Below are 268 nucleotides of genomic sequence, written 5' to 3' on the forward strand. Positions count from 1 at the left end.
TCCCTGTAGACTGAGGCTGCGTCCAGCACTTGCAACGAATATAAACTGCATTTCTGCAAGTCGTCCATCATCCGACATCCTCTTCTTCCCACTTTCGCTGCCAACACCTGATAATTGCCCACATTTCATTCTTTTCTTTCTTTTTACTTTCAATACTTTCTTCTCTTTTTCCTTTTTTTTTTAACTTTCATTTCTTTCTTCTCTTTTATTATTATTATTATTATTATTTTTACTTTCGTTTCTTTCTTCTCTTTTTTTCTCGTTTTCC

The sequence above is a fragment of the Penaeus monodon genome, chromosome 23, assembly GCF_015228065.2.
Source record: "Penaeus monodon isolate SGIC_2016 chromosome 23, NSTDA_Pmon_1, whole genome shotgun sequence".
NCBI classification, from domain to species: domain Eukaryota; kingdom Metazoa; phylum Arthropoda; class Malacostraca; order Decapoda; family Penaeidae; genus Penaeus; species Penaeus monodon.